This window comes from Myxine glutinosa, chromosome 4 (genome assembly GCF_964187855.1).
Source record: "Myxine glutinosa chromosome 4, kmMyxGlut1.1, whole genome shotgun sequence".
NCBI classification, from domain to species: domain Eukaryota; kingdom Metazoa; phylum Chordata; class Myxini; order Myxiniformes; family Myxinidae; genus Myxine; species Myxine glutinosa.
In genome coordinates, this window is record NC_136264.1 from 180,908,353 (window position 1) to 180,922,634 (window position 14,282).

The 14,282-nt window shown below is 39.4% G+C and overlaps 1 protein-coding gene across 7 annotated transcripts in view; it reads left to right on the forward strand.

Moving 5' to 3' along the window:
- The window catches only part of LOC137416490 (SRSF protein kinase 3), a 101,219-nt gene that overhangs the window by 34,922 nt on the left and 52,015 nt on the right, over positions 1-14,282 (forward strand). The window lies entirely within an intron of this gene.

Consider the following 14,282-nt stretch of genomic DNA (forward strand, 5'->3'; position numbering starts at 1 on the left):
ATTCCAATTACCAAATAATACCGCTTAATTCAATGGACCAGGTTAACTCTTTTCGCATGGTCCTTCTCGTTCGGCCGATGTTCCTCTGCCACTCCCGTCGGGCAGAGGGTCTGATGATGAGTGCTCGTCCGTTCCGTCGGTCAGAGCTTCTGGTCACAAGTCTCTTTGACTCAACGTTTGCTCTGGTTTATATGGACAACCTAGAGTTAATCCCCTGTCCGCTGAATGTTAATCCTTTCTCCGCTAATGCCCCGAGGTCATGCATGCACCAAGTCCTGGCATCAGCTCGCTCCCCCCCTGCTGCGAGTTCCGTTTACCAAACGATAGGGGGGTGCTCCAGCCAGGGGCTGTGACCAGGTGGACAAGAGATTACCATGTGCGTGCACATTCTTGGCATCCATTTACGAAATCGTTACCAGTCTTTACTCAATAAGTTACACTGAGTTACACTTCCACAATTCCCTCATCTTTTTGTTTTTGTTTATATTAACCATTAATCTAAACATCAATATAAGTAAATAGTCAATCACTACAAGTAAACATCATTACAAGTATAAGTAAATAATCAATCTTTGGTAATCAAATTCCCTTAGGCATACACCGTCATCCTGCAAGAATCACAAGACATTTCGTTGGTCATTGACTCCTTCCATATTGTTCAATCTATTGCATTTGCATCACAAATATATTTTCAAAACAACACTTTACCATCACCAAGATACAACAATTTCACTTCATTTTCAAGTTTTGTAAAGCATCTGCACCATCTGGCAAAAACGTTTGCCTCCACACAAATGTTGACTTTGTTTGAAAGGAAGGGCTGATCACTTCTGTTTGAATTCAGGTATGAAACATTTTCTCCTAATGTCTTCATAGCTCCTGCACTACTTCGTGTAGGATTTCGCTGTTGTGGTAACATTGCGGAGTCATAGACTGACCCTGCTCTCCTTGTAGCATTCTTGCCACTTTTTTCTGTAAACCATTGTAATTCCTGAACAAGGCCTTCACCCAGTTGTAGTCGGCTTGCCTCCTCCCTCATTGTGAGTGGGCAGCAAGTATTGGTGTGACGTTGATTGGCCAGCAAGATGTGGAACAGGGATGCCGGATGCATCCACAATGATGTTGGGACCATGGTGTTCAGGTCATCCATGGTCCATACCAGGAGTGGCCCGCAAAATCGTGCACAGCTGTTGTGAAAAGGCACAGCCATTGGTTTGCAGCTCCATGCTGGCTCCCCGGAAGTTGGTGAAGTAATAACATATGTCCCCGCATTTCACAGAGGTTGCAGGTAAAATGTCGTTGTCCTGCAACTTCTGATGTGATGAATGTTCGAAGCCTTCGAACAAGAGTAAGTGATCGCCTTTCTTTCATATGTTGCAGTGTGATCCAGGCAAATGGTCACATAAATTTCCTTGGTGAAGGTAAGCATTCATCTCCAAGTTACACGGGAGAATGTCTTCATCATTCTTTGAGAAAGAGGGTGTATGCCACGATTAACTTCATTTTTTTTTTTCAGCCACAAATTTTCTTTTTCGAACTTCTTCCCAATTCCGTTAGCACTCCCTTCAAAATGTGATCTCGTCTTATCCTTATGCTCAGTCACATCTGAATCTGCTTTCCGCACACACTGAATCAGATAGGGTACATCTTACCATGAAATCAGCATAATCATGTATATCTTCCGACAGTTTCACATTCAACAATTTGTTGTTTTTCCTTAACACAAAAAGTTATATTCATTTATATGCGTCACACAAATAATATTCAATCAGGTATGTATTTTATTACTAAACTAAGAATAGCATCCACAATTGCTTTCAGGTTAATATAGTTCAAAAATTAACTCATGCAGGTATTTTAGCACTACTCTAAGAAAATAAATTGTATATGATTACAATCACAAACGGGAATACCTAATTCCCAACAACAATTTTCCCAAACCAACAAATTAAGCATAATGTATTATTACCATAATTCCTCTCCACTTTTCCTTTTCCCCTTTTTTTCCTAACAGTGTGTCACTCGTGGTGATATGAGTTCACTGATATTGTGATTGACACAACTCATAACATTGTCGTTATGCCATTATCTTAATTCTACTGTTTATGTCGCCATAAAAGTCTTCCTTTTCTGGTTCCACATTTCTTTCCTCATTTGTCACTTCATGCGTTATCATCGTGTTGTTGGTTACCTTATTCAAACACACCGTCACTGAGGCTTTCAAGCAAGCCACCACTAAAACAATTGCCAATATAACTACTAAACCAACAAACAAGTCTGCTACTCCTTGTATATATTCATACCTATGACATAGTTATATGTCGATGACATTCAACATTATATACCAAACTAACAAGCTTCCTAAAAGGTAAATAAAGAAAATCCCTTAATATGTAACATAAATCAGATTATTTGTCTTACCCTGCTCCCCCTATCCCCCTATCTCCCGATTTCACTCATGTTGTATTAATATCAGCAGGTAATTGTATGTCATGTAGGCAAATAAATGTCACTATCCCAAGTAGGAATATCACATGTTGAAAATGTAATGTTTATCAATGCAAGGGGTGTTAAAATGTAATTCAAATGACTGTAAATCACGACTATCATTTATCTGCCACTGAATGTTCTGCTGGGCTGCTAGGTGCAGCCTTATTTTCTGTGGGATCGTCCACCTTAGCCCCATGTGCTTGTTTGCAATGAGGGGCATGAATCCAACTTTCTATTTTGGGTCCATATTTTTTTTTCTATTCTTATCAACCTCCTATGGTTTATCAATTTGTTCCAAAACACTGCAACCAAAGGTTTTAACCAAAGCTCTACCACACTATTTCCAATTTGAACTCAAAATGCTAATTAAACAACAATTCAAAGAATTAACTTCAATGGGTCAACAAACTCATTTTATAAACAGATCTAATTTTCCCATCCAATAATTTTCCTTGCCAAATGTCATATTGCAACACTTTAATAAACCTTCGAAAAATGTCTCCCAAATCAATAAATTCCCTTTTTCTTCCCAAATACTCATCTGTAAATTACATATTCAATTACAGTTTCTCCCAATTTGTTCGGTCTAAATGGCCACCGAAGTGGCTGCCAACATGCAGTACCGTTTTTATCTACCAAGCAAGTATTCGTCCACATAAGGCCTCTACCAAAATGTTGTTTGTAAAACAACAAATCTGGGATTTCTGATTACATGGATGCACACTCTCAGGACATTTCAGGCTGCTTGTTAACAATCCACTACGATAAATTAATTCCTTTACCCACAATCAAATAATTAGTACAAATTGAGGATATTCTCCCTATCACATTCATTTATAGATTCATTATGTTGGATCTAAATTTTCTCCCACTGTTGCAAGGAAGAACAATAGCTCTTATAAGTCTTTGTAATATCTCACTTCATTTACCCAGCATCAAAGAATTTATTTACTCTCCATTCCCATCTGTTAACCAGTGACTTTGTTTGAACTCCAAAACTTAATTTGATGAATCCCATGTGTATGGTACCACTTATTGAAACCCCTACTTTTGAAGAAAATATCCAAGTAAGTGTTTTTTTTTACACCCCCTTAACTGTTGCTCATCCATTTCTATGCACCCAGTGAGTACTACTGACACCAGTATGCCAATATAGGTGTGCGAGATTAACAAATATGTTGCAGGTACACGTGACATCGCGTTCTGAGTATAAATAACGTAACAGCGCGTTCATGGCTGCCCCTTGGTTTAAGATTCACAATGCATTCCGTTTTAAAACTCACAATAGTTCCAACCAGCAAGATATTCTTTACTATTTTCCCATATCATCTATGCCTAATACACAACCATACATGCAGCACAATTTATATGCTGATAAAATTCAAGTTTATATATATATCTATCTATAATTCCAGTAATCTCTGTCTGTCTGTCTGTACGTCTGTACGTTTGTTTGTTTGTCTGTGACCGCTGTTTCTCGACAACTACCGGTCCGATATACTTGAAACTTGCCAGGTATATTGCTGGGGACCCGAGGATGTGCCTTTTCAAGGTTTCATATTAATCGGACAATTACTTACCGAGCTATGTCCAAAAAACGATTCAACCAATCAGAGAGCAGCGAACGATCGCGTGTGCCGAACGTGGCGGGCACACTCTGCCTCGGATGGCACATTTGAGAGCGTATTCATTTATTTCACGTTTGCAAACTATGTTGGCGTTAAACTATGTTTTACAACTAATAAAAACGAATTTGCGATTCATTCGCTTTCCTGCGCGTTTGTGTACGCGATGGCGATTTCTTTACCAAACTCCGGAAGCCGTTCGCTTTGGACCGAACCATTGCATGTAAATAGAGGGGGGGGGATTGTCACCACTCGCAAGACGTTCGCTTTGGACCAAACCATTTCATGTAAATAGAGGGGGGGGATATAATTTTAGATATATATATAGTACGGGCATGCCCTAGTATATATATAAATCCATGAGCAGAGTATTCTGGGAAGTCAGTGTAAGACCTCTCCCAAATTTGGATAATTTTGTACTCCCTCATTTCTTTTTATGGAGCTCATATCCATAAATAGATGTTATTCTCATATAAATTCTATCAAAAATGGAATCCCAAAATTACTCACAATTTTACTATTAATTAATGGCTGCTCATAAGCCAGCACATCAAATCTTTATATTCCATCTCCCTTGACAAAAGAGATAATGTTCATAATCAAATTATATTTCTATTTTATTTTACGGATTCTCTGGATATTCAATCCCATCCACATAAAACTATCCATTTCCAGACAGGCACACTGTCGGTGTCAACAATCTTGTAAGATTGATACACAAAACAATAAAAAACACTAACATTGACACACAAAAATACACACACACATGCATTATGCGTATTTGTTTGCGTTGGAACTATTATTTACAGATCAAGATGGGTGTCAATTTTATTTCAATTTCATAAAATTTGTCCTTCAATTTTAGAAATGCTAATACACAAATGGACCAAAAAGTTTATTCTTAGAAAACCCCTATGATGTCACATTGAAATTACCCTTTCAGTTCCCACAATAATTTATCCAAATTTGACTACACACCCATTTACATGTCAGTCGACCACTGACTTATCAATCATGCGGAACACTAGTCCGAAATTCCCACCTGATCATGATGTGACTCTTGTCACTTGGTTTCAAAAATTTGCAAAGCAATTGTTCCAACTTTGTAAATTTAAAATTGTGTGCCCAACATAAAAGATCCAATTTCGTCATGTGATCAATTAATTACTAATTTGCTTACAAGCAAAAGAAAAAATGAATAATTCTTGCTCCGAAAACTTTTCAGACCCAAGAATCATCGACAGTTATTCATGTTTGTCCAGTAATCTAATTTGTTGAGGCCAATCGTCATTTGGGATTTGTCGCAATGAAGGCCTAATCATTGTCTGAGGTATCGGTCAGCACTGGTACCCTTGATCTTGGTTTACCCTATTAACTTGTCTTCCTTTTGGTATACGGACATCCTCTTTTCCAATGTCCCATCCGTCCACACTTGAAACACCGGTTTCTGTCGTTGTCTGATCTGTGCACCTGTGCACTTGTATTGCTGGGCTGCATCTCTACATCCCTGAGTTGCCACTGCAATCTCTCGTTATCTCCTGAAACACGAAAAAATTCTCTGTACCGTCCTTTTTGGGGAGACAACTGGAAATCTGATGGGACAACTGTCACTTTCATTCCTAATTTCGAGGGCAGTTGTGCATTTGTCTCCTCCACTGTATCCTGTATCCTTTTTATTTTAAGTTCTAGATCCGTTATCCGTTCTTGCTGTTCCCGTTGTCTGGATTCACCATCCCAAAGATGGAATGCAAGCCAGTCTACCGTTAGATTCTGTCTCTTCCTGGCTTTCAATCTTTGTTCCAATCTTTCCAATCGACTTCGCTCAAATGTACCATCTCTTGGAAACTCCTCATCATGTCCCTTTGTCCACAAATACCAATTCTCGACCTGCCTTATAGCTCCGGCACCATAACGGTCGTACATATGATGTGTACAAGTACCTTTTTGTGGAATTTCTGGTTGTCCTTGTGTATTCTTGCAGGCTCCATTTCCCATTCTGCCTTTTATCAAAGTAGCGTTGGATGTGTTGTAGCTTGTTCCAGGTTCCTCTAAAGCTTCACTCGTACCTCCAGGAAGGATCTCTCCACCTGTTCACATGGTGATTTCCAGAGAATCTCCCTCAGCTGTGGCTTTTGCACAATCCAATCTCACAGATCAGTATTTGCAGATGAGCCGGAGGGTCAGTATGAAATGGGTGAATCCTCAGGTGTCCGCTCTGTTTGACGGGGAAATCACACAATGGTAACCGCACATATATATCTGTATATAAACTCACCACCTTGCTCAATTTTCCCAGGTTGTCTCCACATTGATAATATCTCGCAAAGATATCAAAGCTTCTTTCTTGAGACCGCATTTTCATCAATCAAACAATCAATATATTCAATTCAATTTATTCAGTTCAATTTATTCAGTTAAATTTATTCAATTAAATTCAATCAATTAGATTCAATCAATTAACAATTCAATCAATTATTCAATTTCAATTAATTCATCAATATTCATCAATAAATCAAATTAATCATTTTGAATGACTCCTTGCATAAGTCCTTTCCCCAATGATGTCAGGACAGGTCCATCCATTGACTGAGATCGACTCTCATCGGTCGTCACCTCTGGTTCGTACCTCATGTCAATTGATGAATCACCGTCCTGTCCTAGGGTCATATCTGACATATTTCCCCATTTTGCCTGGTCTCCACAAATTTTCTTTGCAACCACTAAAGGCAACTCATCCTTCATTCGTGAGACAGCCAAAATGGATGGCAGATATTAAAGTTCATTGGAAAAAATATCTCATCATTTTTTCCTTTAATAGTACCCAAAATCTCTTGGCAATTTAAATTTCGTAAAACTCCTGAAATAAGACTGTAAAATTCCTTCAATCATGCTAAATTTTGAAACTCCATCGCTTGTAACACCCAATTTATCCCATAGGGCCTGAAAGTTCTTTCCCAAGTTCATGCAATCATTCTGCATTTGAACCCTATGATATCATTCATAATAATCATCATGATTTTATAGTCATGGTCATATCATAATCATCTATTTAAAACGAACATTTCCTTTATCACCACAGCTATGTGGTATAATCAACACTCGAATAAAACTGTACATAGCAACAGGCTACCTCATGGCCACTTAGTATACATATTGACAATAAGTCATAACAATATCGAATAATCATTGAACAATTCAAAAATCGCTTCCACTGCTCCAGCCGCAGCATTCGTCATTTTGTCTGCTCGTCCGCATGACCAAAACGAAATAAAGGGAGCTCAACCATTACACAGCGCTTTTAATGGCGCATGCCATAGGACCTCAACGCAATTTCGACTCAGCCAGAAAACGAGCAAATTTTGCAGGATGTTAACTGGAATTAGTCGTGAAAATATATCCAAAATACACAAAAAATACACACCCACAAAAATAAACAACAAACCCAAACAAACCCAAGGTCGACCCTCTTACACAGTAAATTACATCATTTCAGCATCGTATTGATTGCTGAAATATTCCAGGGTTTATACACCTTAAAAGAGGTATGCGTGGTGTTGCCCCCTCCCACGTTTATTCCAGGGTTTATACACACCTTAAAAGAGGTATGCGTGGTGTTGCCCCCTCCCACTTTTAATTCCTCATTAAATTCCTCATTAAATTTCTCATTAAATTACTTATTAAATTACTCATTAAATTACTTATTAAATTACTTATTAAATTACTCATTAAATTACTCATTAAATTACTTATTAAATTACTCATTAAATTACTCATTAAATTACTTATTAAATTACTCATTAAGTTACTCATTAAATTACTCATTAACTTAACTTACATAGTTTCAGCATTGTATTGATTGCTGAAATATTCCAGGGTTTATACACACCTTAAAAGAGGTATGCGTGGTGTTGCCCCCTCCCACGTTTATTCCTCATTACATCGTTTCCATTAAAAAACATCGCTTCTACTGCTCCAGCCACAGCATTTGTCACTTTGTTTGCTCATCCGCATGACCAAAACGAAATAAAGGGAGCTCAACCATTACACAGCGCTTTTAATGGCGCATGCCATAGAAACTCAATGCAATTTCGACTCGGCCAGCAAACGAGCAAATTTTGCAGGATGTTAACTGGAATTAGTCGTGAAAATATATCCAAAATACACAAGAAATACACACCCACACAAATAAACAACATTTATTCCGTTCAACAGAACAAACATTTCCTCTATTATGACATGCATGTCTTCAAAATTATATGACCAAGAGAAAAAGTAAAACTAATTAAAACTGCGGGCAGTGATGATCCGGGGACCATACCGCTCCATCCTGATTGGATGAGTGCGTGCTAGAGTCGTTAACAACGACAGTCCAGATCCGATTGTTCAAAATTTCAACTCAATCGATCGAAAAATGAACGCAGGGATGCATTTTAAAGGTGCAGTGGCACTAACTGAGTTGCCACGAATATGGCCACGAAATTGCCAATATGGCCATCACAAAATATTTTCCTTAATCAATTGGCTCATAGCATAACCAATCTGCAAGTATCTCATCCGAAGATGTATCTCTGAGGAATTTTAATTAAATAAGTCATATTATAAATCAACGAGTTAATTTATTAAATGATTAATCAATAAATCAGAATTTTCCTTGACAGCCACATCACTTGGTCAGTGTCATGTCCATATATCAGCTTCCTTACTCAAAAGGTGCCTGAGTTAATGTAATGTAATTACTGTAATAAGATTACTGCAATTACTGTAATGATTACTGTAATTACTGTAATTACCGGAACTGTAATTACTGTAATTACCTCAGGTAATTACTGTAATGTAATTACTGTAATGTAATACGAAATGTAATTAATTAAATAAGTACTTCCTTAATCGCTAATAATTAAATAACTCGTGAATTCTTATCCGATTTACTTAACATTTGAGTGTCCCCAAAACGTTGGAGCAAAACGTTGCAACAACGAAAGTGAAACGTTGTAGCGACGTTGTGGAAACGTCAGCAAAACACAACATTTGAATGTTCCCAAAACGTTGGAGCAAAACGTTGCAACAACGAAAGTGAAACGTTGTAGCGACGTTGTGGAAACGTCAGCAAAACACAACATTTGAATGTTCCCAAAACGTTGGAGCAAAACGTTGCAACAACGAAAGTGAAACGTTTTAGCGACGTTGTGGAAACGTCAGCAAAACACAACATTTGAATGTTCCCAAAACGTTGGAGCAAAACGTTGCAACAACGAAAGTGAAACGTTGTGGCGACGTTGTGGAAACGTCAGCAAAACCCAACATTTGAATGTTCCCAAAACGTTGGAGCAAAACGTTGCAACAACGAAAGTGAAACGTTGTGGCGACGTTGTGGAAACGTTAGCAAAACCCAACATTTGAATGTTCCCAAAACGTTGGAGCAAAACGTTGCAACAACGAAAGTGAAACGTTGTAGCGACGTTGTGGAAACGTTAGCAAAACCCAACATTTGAATGTTCCCAAAACGTTGGAGCAAAACGTTGCAACAACGAAAGTGAAACGTTGTGGCGACGTTGTGGAAACGTTAGCAAAACCCAACATTTGAATGTTCCCAAAACGTTGGAGCAAAACGTTGCAACAACGAAAGTGAAACGTTGTAGCGACGTTGTGGAAACGTTAGCAAAACCCAACATTTGAATGTTCCCAAAACGTTGGAGCAAAACGTTGCAACAACGAAAGTGAAACGTTGTGGCGACGTTGTGGAAACGTCAGCAAAACCCAACATTTGAATGTTCCCAAAACGTTGGTGCAAAACGTTGCAACAACGAAAGTGAAACGTTGTAGCGACATTGTGGAGACGTTTTACAACAACATTATTTCAATGTTGCAGGAAAGTAATGTGAAAACCGTTCCCAAAAATGTTATCTCTCTGTCTGTCTCTCTTTCTGTCTGTCTGTGTCTCTCTCTCACTTTCTGTCTCTCTCTGTCTATCTCTCTCTGTCTGTCTGTCTGTCTCTCTCTATGTGTCTGAATATCATCTTTATCTCTGTCTGTCTCTATGTCTCTCTCTCTTTCTTTCTGTCTCTCTCTCTCTGTCTGTCTGTCTGTCTCTCTCTATGTGTCTGACTATCATCTTTATCTCTGTTTGTCTCTATGTCTCTCTCTCTTTCTTTCTGTCTCTCTCTCTCTGTCTCTCTCTGTCTATCTCTCTCTGTCTGTCTGTCTGTCTCTCTCTGTGTGTCTCTCTCTCTCTGTCTGTCTATGTCTCATAATCACCAAACAAGAACAGTACACATTTCCTGTAATTATCTCTCATAATCAGGATAAATTTGGAACAGCCCTTAAACTAACACCAAGCAGATCAATTTTTATATTTAGGTTGAGGTTTCACACAAACTGGTTAACCAAATAATACAGAATTATTATTATTATTATTATTATTATTCAAAAACACTTGTTCACCAATTTCCCAAATTTCAGCTTCCTAGCTCAAAGGATGGCTAAGATATCGCCCAGACGAACAAACACACAACTAGAACGACGCTCAGTAGAGAGCATATCTCTGCCTTGGTGAACAGTTTATGTTTTGTATCCCACTGATAGGCCGGATCTGGATTCGGACCTGAACCAAAATGGAATCGGCGTGTTCTTGTCACCTCCCCAACTCATCCACCAGGTTCATTCACTCATCCATAACTTTTTTTAATATATGAATAATATTAAAATAATAACATTAATAAGTATATTATGTTAAATATAATGTATATCGCTTTTCACCCGATCTCTTGATGGTGAAGAATCACTTTAAACAATTCTCGTAGCCGGATTCGCACCTGGGTCTTCACCAAAATCCAATCATTTCGTCCGTGTCACCCATGCTATCTGTCTGGCAAATTTCGTCAAAAAAACAACAGCACTGGTTTTGTTTCCTGGAAGCTTCCTGCAAAACGCTTTGCTTCTCGCAAAACGTCCGCCAATGGGAAGTAAAGGGAGGGAGAAGGAGCGGGAGCAAGAGACAGGGTGCCGGAATGGACATGAGGGACAATGAGGGACAGTGAGGGAGTGTTGGTATGCAATTTTCATCCAATCGCCATCTTTCACAATAATTCTGGACCGGCATCAGGTGGGGTTGTCTGTCATGAATTTATTTGTTGATCGAACGAGTTTTAGACATGGCGGGAAAACTGAAAAAAAAAAATTTCTGTCCTCCACCCCCTTTTTTTTTTTTTTTTTTTTTTTTTTTACTTTGGACCCACGGCTTTCGTCCTACACAATTCCGTTTAATTTGTCTAAATCCGACCAGTCGTTCCAAAGATATAAGCCGTTTTGTCGCAATACCATAAATTGGAATGAGGTAAAAATATATATATATAAATATAATTCCATTTCCCGGCTCCCTGTCGCACGCCGAGCAAGTCGCGTGCTTTGAACAAGTGCAAAAAAAAAAACTACTTTACACGTGTACGGGTGTGTAAACGAGTGTACCGGCCTTACACGACTTGGAAGCAAATGGTCGCATGGTGCACGCATGCTCCGTTTGCTCCCAGGTCACAGTAAGGCCCTTAATGACCAGCGCCGACCTGGTGCATTTTATTTAGACAGCGCAAAAATACATATTTACAGAAATCATTTAGAAAAACACGAATAATAGCTACAGTCGTTTATCGAAGTACCATTCGTGATGGGTCACGCCACCTATATCGCGGCATCGGTGCGCAAGGAACCCCCAGGACCACCTCCTCCCCCATGTATGTACAAAACTATTCCCAAGTTCGTAAATCATATTGGACAAAACAAGACACACTCACCTTTTAAAGACTCGTTTGTGTACAATTGATGTCAGCGGTGCCTCCAAATTGTAGGGGAAGTAGTGGGGGAGACTCAAGACTCCAATGACCGGACACAGGTTTTACAAAAGGTCTGGTTTATTAACTGGTTATTCACTTCATTCCAATTACCAAATAATACCGCTTAATTCAATGGACCAGGTTAACTCTTTTCGCATGGTCCTTCTCGTTCGGCCGATGTTCCTCTGCCACTCCCGTCGGGCAGAGGGTCTGATGATGAGTGCTCGTCCGTTCCGTCGGTCAGAGCTTCTGGTCACAAGTCTCTTTGACTCAACGTTTGCTCTGGTTTATATGGACAACCTAGAGTTAATCCCCTGTCCGCTGAATGTTAATCCTTTCTCCGCTAATGCCCCGAGGTCATGCATGCACCAAGTCCTGGCATCAGCTCGCTCCCCCCCTGCTGCGAGTTCCGTTTACCAAACGATAGGGGGGTGCTCCAGCCAGGGGCTGTGACCAGGTGGACAAGAGATTACCATGTGCGTGCACATTCTTGGCATCCATTTACGAAATCGTTACCAGTCGTTACTCAATAAGTTACACTGAGTTACACTTCCACAGTTTCTATGGGTTTTAGACCACAACTTTGCATCTAATGATTTCTATGGGTTTCAGACCAGTTGCATCTAATGGTTTCTATGGGTTTCAGACCAGTTGCATCTAATGGTTTCTATGGGTTTTAGACCAGTTGCATCTAATGGTTTCTATGGGTTTCAGACCAGTTGCATCTAATGGTTTGTATGGGTTTCCGACCAGTTGCATCTCATGGTTTCTTTGGGTTTCAGACCAGTTGCGTCTATTGCTTTCTCTTGGTTTCAGACCAGTTGCATCTAATGGTTTCGATTGGTTTCACACCAGTTGCCTTTCATGGTTTCTCTTGGTTTTAGACCAGTTGCACCTATTGATTTTTATGGGTTTCAGACCAGTTGCATCTTATGATTTTTATGGGTTTCAGACCAGTTGCATCTAATGGTTTTTATGGGTTTCAGACCATTTGCACCTATTGCTTTTTATGGTTTCAGACCAGTTGCATCTATTGTTTTTTTATGGGTTTCAGACCAGTTGCACCTAATGGTTTTTATTGGTTTCAACCGGATCTGGTTTGGTTCTACTGGAAACTCTACTGGTTCCTGTAAAAACCAATGCAAACCATGATTTGCAATAGAGACCCATATAAATGTTCTACTCGTCTCTATTACGTAGATTATATGGGATTTTGATCTGGAAAATGATAGCTTCCGAGACATAGCAATCCAGGGGCTTCCTGGTAAAGAAGGGAAGAATGAATGATTCTCACCATTTCAAATGGAATGGAGGACAGATAGCTCAGGGTGGTAAATCCAGTGTAGGGTTACACCTGGCAGGATTTAGTGAGGTGGGAAAATGAGGAATAACAAGAGGAAGAAAGTGGTAAAGATGAGGAATAAGCTCAACATGATCTGAAATGATTGATAGATCTTACCCATCAGGAGAATTTGAGGTCTGATTATGCTACTAGAATCCTGGGTTGATCCACCATACTCTTTTGGCTGTTGTTGATCATTTTGCAGCATTCCAATTGGACATCTGAAGAGACTTAAAAAGTGTTCAGGGATTTTGTGAAAAAATGGCTTGCGGGTATTTATTGTACCTGGACATACCCTTCATTAATTGATTGTGCAAATATGGCTGAATTCCTTTTTTACCTACCTATTCCCATTCCCCCATATGCCCTCATGTCCCTTTATTAACCCTAATCTTGACTCCAATATCCTCCCAAACTTGTTTCCTTTTTCCCCCCACACTCCATACAAAACTTTCTATAACCACCCTTTCTTCACCCCAAATCACCCACAGTTGTACACTAATCCTACTAAAAAAAACTAATCATACTATGACGACTACTTCTTTAACTGCCCCCATATTAATCCCACCTTATTGTGGATTCAGCCTTGGAGAAAGCGTTTGATCCACTTCTTTCACGAACCAGTTGGCCAGGCCTTTCGTTCGACTAAAGGTGACAGGCATTTGTAATTTGTTCAGGGTGCTGGCGATAGCTCTCCTACTCTTCGTGAAGAACATCGTGGGGGTCTTTAACGTCGATCAACTAATGCTAACAGAGGAGACACCCAGCTTAATGTCCACCCAATGGGGCTGTGCACTTTGTAACATTTTACAGTTGGGTCGGGAATCGGATCAAAACTAGACAGCTCATGGGTAGGTCTGCTACACGTATCTCTGCATCATCCAATCAGACGGTGAATTTACCTTCATGAAGATTACTGGGGATTTCATAAAGTTGCATTTCTTGTCTGATGGTGCATTTTCCTCTTCGGACATGAAATCAAAATTAAAAAGCTCTTGT